The sequence below is a fragment of the Bos javanicus genome, chromosome 6 (assembly GCF_032452875.1).
Source record: "Bos javanicus breed banteng chromosome 6, ARS-OSU_banteng_1.0, whole genome shotgun sequence".
NCBI classification, from domain to species: domain Eukaryota; kingdom Metazoa; phylum Chordata; class Mammalia; order Artiodactyla; family Bovidae; genus Bos; species Bos javanicus.
In genome coordinates this window covers 84,956,922-84,963,177 of record NC_083873.1, presented here as the reverse complement: position 1 = coordinate 84,963,177, position 6,256 = coordinate 84,956,922, and positions in this window count along the sequence as shown.

The window sequence follows — 6,256 nt, the reverse complement described above, 5'->3', positions numbered from 1 at the left end:
TCAGCTTTCTCCATGGTTGCCAAAGATGCTGCCTCTCAACTCAAGTCCTAATATTCCCACCAAATAAAACCTAACTCTCAGCTTTCAGGTTGTGCATATTTTTTTTTCCAGTCAACATTGTAAAAGGAGGTAAAATTTCAAAATGCATGTGTAATCAAGTATCTTTTGGGCTTCCCTGGTAGCTCAGCTGGTAAAGAAACTGCCTTAATTTCCGGAGACCTGGGTTCGATCCCTGGGTTGGGAAGATCCCCTGGAGAAGGGAAGGGCTACCCACTCCAGTATTCTGGCCTGGAGAATTCCATGGGCTGTATAGTCGATGTAGTTGCAAAGACTCAGACACTACTGAGTGACTTTCACTTTCAGTCTTTGCAGTCAGTTCCATATTTTTATAAAATCGTCTTAGTTTTGCAAATTTTGCTTTGTGTTCAGAAAATTATATGAATATAAATTAAGAAGGAGATTTTAGTCTTATGACCAGGAACAAAAGAATGCTTAGACTCATCCATCAACCAGACTTCATCCCAATGTGCTGTATGCTATGTCACTTAAAAAGTGTTTGACTTTTTGCTACTCAGTGGACTGTAGCCTGATGGGCTCCTCTGTCCATGGGATTCTCCACTCAAGAATACTGGGGTGGGTTGCCATGCCCTCCTCCAGGAGATCTTCCTGACCCAGAGATCAAACCCATGTCTCTTATGTCACCTGCATTGTCAGGTGGGTTCTTTATCACTAGTGGCACCTAGGAAACCCATTTATTTCAATGATTTCTAATAAAATGTGAAGCCTGAAAGCAGCACCAGAGGGAGTCCTGCTCTCATTCCAACAAATCCTGCACTTGTTACTCAGTGCAGAGTTTGGTAAAAGGCTGAGTCAACAAGCTCTGATTCCAGGTTCAAAATGATTTTCAACTCTGCCCCTGCTCATATTCCCTTTTTCCAATTGAGTACCATGTAAAGTGGGGAATAGCATACTTGGTGTGTCACCTAAGACAGATGGCATAGGCCACTACAAATCCTTTTAAATTGTGAAATAGAGATTAGAGACCAAAAGTCAGTCTAAACATGGACAGTTCCTCTCTGGTTTTAAGTGGGAAGAGTCAAGAGAAATGTTAAGCCATAGGTTCCAGAATTTATTTACTGTCTTTTCACTTGCCCATTCATTTACTAATTTATTTATTTGACCATGCAGTCTCAGTAGCAACATGCAGGATTTTTTTTTTTTTTTTTAGGTTGTGACACGCAGGGTCTTTAGTTGTAGCATATGAACTCTTCAGTTGCTGCAGCATGTGAGATCTAACTCCCTTACCACAGATCAAGCCCAAGCCCTCTGCTTTGGGAGTATGGAGTCTTAGCCACTGGACCACCTCACCTGCTCAGACAGAATGTGACTTAATCAATTTAATTTCTTCTGAGTAATCAGATAAACAATTCTAACTTTCTCAGCTAGGATTGAACATGTATAAACTTGGGGGAAAAGTGGCAGAGTCAGGTCTATCCTAGAAAAAAATTAAATAAGCCCCTTTCTTTAAAATCTTCTTTAAAATTGTAAGATCAGTTTGAGTTTTCTCAATTTTATTTATTTATTTATTTTTGAACTAGAGGCTAGGTTCTTTCTTGTTCTGAATTCTTTCCAAACCACCTACAGAGTGTTATTTTAAAACTGGTCTTGCATGTACTTCATAGAAATTTGTCCTTAATATATATATGTATTCTAGTGATTTCAGATTCTCTGGGATTTTACTTGATTGATTTGGTTACATAATCAGGCTTTAGTTAGATTTATGATATTTTACAGATGGTTTTAGATGTTTATAGATGTTTATGATGTTTTATAGATGTAAATATATCACCTGAGAGAAGATCCTGATAATTTTCACATTTTCTCTAATAATGATAAACTGACTATAATATGGGTGATCATTCTTGTGGCTATGTGAATAACAACATTATTATTTCTGTCATTCCTATGGGCTTTTTAATATCTGTTAGGTAGTTAGAATAGGAAAAAGGAGTCCAGAATGGTGGTGGCTAAAAGATAAGGAAGGGAAAAGCCCATGAAAATAGAAAAAAGAAAGGTCCGAGGACTGGAGTGAGGACCTCAGGTAAAACAAGCAGCACTCCTGGCTAGCCCAATTTACATAGGCCAGGCCCAGCGGGAGGAGAAAAAAAAAAACGTATAAAAAGAGGAGGCAAAATTGGGCTGGGGGCCTCTCTTCCCTTCGTGTCTTTTGGATCGGCATGCCGTCATGCCTGGAGGATGTATTTTCCTTTACTTTCTAAATAAAACTGAGCTGTACACGGAGCTACAGCTGGTTCGTCTGAGGGCTGTAATGCTGATCCACCCATTGCTTCAAATTTTTGTTGTGACGAGACAGAACCAAGGGAATTACAAACTCCCCTGATACTTCTATATTAAAACTACTGAGTAGGCCCTCAGTGACAAAACACATTAGATGCAGGTCCATGATTTCTGTCTATGATATTCTAGGAAACGGGTTTTCCCACTACTATATAATAAAAAATTAGTTATATTGCCTCTCTAAGAAGAATAAATTTTATTCATACACCCACATCAATGGTGAAAGTATTATTCAGTACATAATATAGAAATATATAAATTTCCTGAGAAATATCCTATGGGTAGGAAACATAAGCAAGTCACTACATATATACTCCAAAAACAAATAACGATCATAGTAAAAATAAATGAATAAATAAAATGGCTTAGAGAATACCTAAATCAAAAAAAGTAGACTGTTTATATAAATATTGACATTAAATTTGCTGCCAGTGAGTGCTCAAAAGGAAATGAAAAGCATTTGATTGGAAACTGAAGGAAAGGTAAATCTTTTATCAGAAAGCTTAAAGTATTTATCAGAAAGCTTAAAGAAATTGTGTCCTATGCCTACATGAAATGAAGGATTTGTAAGTGACATGCTTGTACATCTAGCTGAGATTTGCAAGAAAAGCTTCAAGATACTGACTGGTTTCTTCTGCTGCTTATAGCAAAATATGACAGGAGAGATGGTAAAGTGATGAAAGAACTATTAAAAAAGTAACCTGGACTTGATGGCTTGTGAAATTCAATCTGTCCGGATTGCAAAGGAAACTAGTATTAAGAGATTCACTGTAAAACAAAACAAAAATGCTCTGGAGAAACAGCCAAGTGTGTGGTTATCAAATCTTTTGCTAATACTTTAGAAAGATCCGGAGAAGGCAATGGCACCCCACTCCAGTACTCTTGCCTGGAAAATCCCATGGATGGAGGAACCTGATAGGCTGCAGTCCATGAGGTCACTAAGAGTCGGACGTGACTGAGCGACTTCACTTTCACTTTTCACTTTCATGCATTGGAGAAGCAAATGGCAACCCACTCCAGTGTTCTTGCCTGGAGAATCCCAGGGATGGCAGAGCCTGGTGGGCTGCCGTCTATGGGGTCACACAGAGTCGGACACGACTGAAGCGACTTAACAGCAACAGCAGCAGAAAGATCAAAAGATAAAGGTATTCAGTCACACAAAAGACTCTTTGGAGACACTGAAGGTGTGCATCATTCAAACCAGAGGGAGTGGTGGAAGTTACACTTTATCCTAGTTTCCTCCTCCTTTGAAACATGGTGTCTATAGCGTTATGCTAGATCTGTCATCATTATATTTGGGGAGCAGATAACTTGTTCCTTAGACTCAAAGGAGAGGGCTTATGCTCCATAATGGATCATATCCAGAGCTTCTCCAGTACCTGATTGAGATGATATAAAGAATGAGATTTAGGATCTTGAGATCATGTTGTAATGTGTTGAGACTTTTAGAAACCTAAAGATGAGGTGTATATATTTTGCGTGTGTGATGAACATGAAACTCAGGCCCAGAGGATAGACTGCTGTTAGAAGAATAATCACTGACAAAGACATCTAAGCCCTATTACTCAGACACTGTGAAATGCCAACACAGGTGGTGAATTTTAGTGAACTTTGCAGATGTTGTAATTAAAAACTTTGAGGTGAAGAGAATATCTTGCATTATCCCGGTCTAGCCCATCTAATCACATCCAAATTTTCTTAAAAGTAGAGAACTTTACCTAGGTTCAGAGAACCAGAAACATAGCAAGATGAGAAGAAATCAATCTGCTGATGCTGAGTTTGGAATGGAGGAAGGAGTTGGAAAGCAGAAACTAGGGGAGAAATGCACCAGGGAATGCAGGCAGCCTCCTGAAGCTGAGAAAGAAAAAGAAACAGATTCTTCCCCTAAGCCTCCAGAAAGACATGCTTAGCTGTGCCAGCACCTGGAGTTTAGTCCATCAGACTTCTGATCTAAGAAGTAAATTCATAAAGTTTAAAGTTCTGAGTGTGTAGTAAGTTGTTACGCCAGCAATTTTAAAAAAGAACTAATAAACTAATACAAAATTAAATTCAATGATTCTGTCCTTCCCATCATAGAAGGAAAATATTTCTTTGTATTAACAGCTTCTACAGAGACATGGTGATAAGAAACATAACATCTTAAGACCCAATACTCATTTTGTAAATGGATCACTGGAATGATCTTCTTGTTATAGCTCATAGACACAAATACTGAAAGCTAAAATAAAATCAATCTGAGAAATAATAATTCAACAAGAAACCATTTGATTTGCAACTCAAACATTGACTCCAAGCAGGGTTCAATCCCTGGGTCAGGAAGATTCCCTGGAGGAGGGAATGGCAAGCCACTCCAGTACTCTTGCCTGGAGAATTCCATGCACAGAGGAGCCTGGAGGGCCACAGTCCATGGGGTCACAGAGAGTTGGACATGGCTGAGTAACTAGCACTTTCACTTTCATGCTCTTTGAAGTGCTAATTACCTCTCCTCTGGAATTAGCCCCCAGATTAGCCCCAGATTAATCATCCAGATTAGTCCCCTTTTTGTGGGGTTCTTTCATGTCATATCTACATTCTCATAACCTGCCATAAGAAAATTTTCAAAAATGAAATAAGGAAATATCTCTAAAGGGCTTGAAGCTTTCCAAGGCTCCTCACAGCTTACAGAGCAAATATTTACCACAGTAAATTTCTCCTTATACTCGGAGGAAACTGTGTTCTTTCAGGCTTCCATGCTTTTTTACATTGCTCTCTAAATCTAAATTCCCCCCGCATAAATTTTATACTTGACAAAACACTAGTCAGTACTCACTCTCTGCACAAACATCACTTTGTGAACATCACTTCTTTACTCTCCCAGGGAGACTTGGTCTGTGTTCTAAAGGGACTTACAAGGGGCTTCATAACCAAAATAGTCATAACTAAAAGTAATGCCTCCATCATAGGCATGCACTATCCATTTCCCTTTCCTTTTATATATCTACACATCTATATTTTCCCTTTAATTCTTTCCTCAGTGTCCAGGAAATCAAAGCTTATTTCACTGGCAGAATGAATGTTTTGCTTAGAATCTATATTCAAATCCTTCTTAAGAGAGATTCTCCTCTCATTTCAAGTCAGTTGATTATTAATATCATGAAAACAAATCTATCCCATTACATGCATCTTCCCCTTCCTGTTTCTAATTTGATGTGAATTCCTGGTAAGATTTTTAATATAGCATACCTCAATTACAAAAATGGGATACAAAATGAAGTTCAGAAGAAGGTACTTAGAGGATAAATTCTTTCAAAGAGTAAGTTTAGAGAAAGTATTGAAGAAGTGAGAGGAATAGAAGAAAGGTTACAAATGTTCAGAAAAGGAAATGATCATAATTCAGAAGCAATATTCTCAAAGGAAAGTGACTAAAGCTATACTAAACTGATTAAAGTTATATTCAAAAGATGCTCATGTTCATATAAAGAGGAAAAACTTCAGTCAAAGAACTGAAGGAATAACTTCAGTCAAAAGAACAAACGTGAGCTAAATGAAATAGAGCTAATAAAATAGGTGTTAAAATATGCAGAAAGAAATGCTTGGAATGCTCAAACAAATCAGAATGTATCTCTGTTGACACATGCTGCTTCCTTATCTGAAAATTCTCTACATCCTAGGCAATTTCCTCTTACCCTAGAGCCAGGGATTTATTGTACACAAAATCACAAAATCCTCTGTGCTTTTATCTATTTGCTTTCCAAAGCCTCTAAACTGGAGATTAGCTTGCAGAGAAATTGCCTAGGCAGACTCTTGGAAACAGTCTTTAGCTCATAGTCATTGTGACCTTACCAAGTGGCAGTTATATTTTAACTACTTAATTGATTCTGTCCCGGATATAACAGAGAGCTACCTCTGAAATTAAGGA